Raw genomic sequence first — 945 nt, forward strand, 5'->3', positions numbered from 1 at the left:
GTGGGTGAGCCTCGTTTCTTGTTAAGAAAGAAAGAGAAACGAGGGATATTTATTCACCCTTAATATCCTTCATATCAATTATCAGCATTTAATATCTCACTTATAAATATTTTCAAGTGTATCAATTGCATCTTAAGATTTTATTTGAAACTAGTATTAGAAGATTGTAATTGTAGGTCAAGATCTATCACAAATCATAAATTTTTAAATAAAAAAAATTCACTTAAGTTTAATACTTTTTAGGATAATTTTCAATTTTTTATTTTTACAATGATCAAATTGCTAGAAAGATCAAAATATGTGTTATTCCAATATCAATAGAAGTTGCTATATTTTATTTTAGGAATTTGATATATTCTAGATTATTTTAGATGGTTATGTAATATGGAACATGTAAAAATAAATAGTCAAACTTTAAGTTTTCCTATTGAAAAAAGGTTCCTTATTATAATTATTATTATGTTATGAATGTTTTGGGTTACAACAAAATGACATTGGCTAGATCCAATAACGGGATTTTTTATTTCAAAATTAGGTTCAGTAAGTTTTTAAAAAATAGTATAAAGTCAAAAGAAATGTAAGTATGATTATATTTTCTCATTATATTATGTGTGTATTATATAAATAGAAAACCAAAAAACACACTAAATAGAATAAATAAATATATGGATTAAGTACATATTTCATCCTGATGATATGGTTGGATATTTCATCCTGATGATATGGCTAGATCCAATAACGGGATTTTTTATTTCAAAATTAGGTTCAATAAGTTTTTAAAAAATAGTATAAAGTCAAAAGAAATGTAAGTATGATTAAATTTTCTCATTATATTATGTGTGTATTATATAAGTAGAAAACCAAAAAACACACTAAATAGAATAAATAAATATATGGATTGAGTACATATTTCATGCTGATGATATGGTTGGAGAGTTTATGCAG

This window comes from Lupinus angustifolius, unplaced genomic scaffold, assembly GCF_001865875.1.
Source record: "Lupinus angustifolius cultivar Tanjil unplaced genomic scaffold, LupAngTanjil_v1.0 Scaffold_16_75, whole genome shotgun sequence".
Taxonomy (NCBI): domain Eukaryota; kingdom Viridiplantae; phylum Streptophyta; class Magnoliopsida; order Fabales; family Fabaceae; genus Lupinus; species Lupinus angustifolius.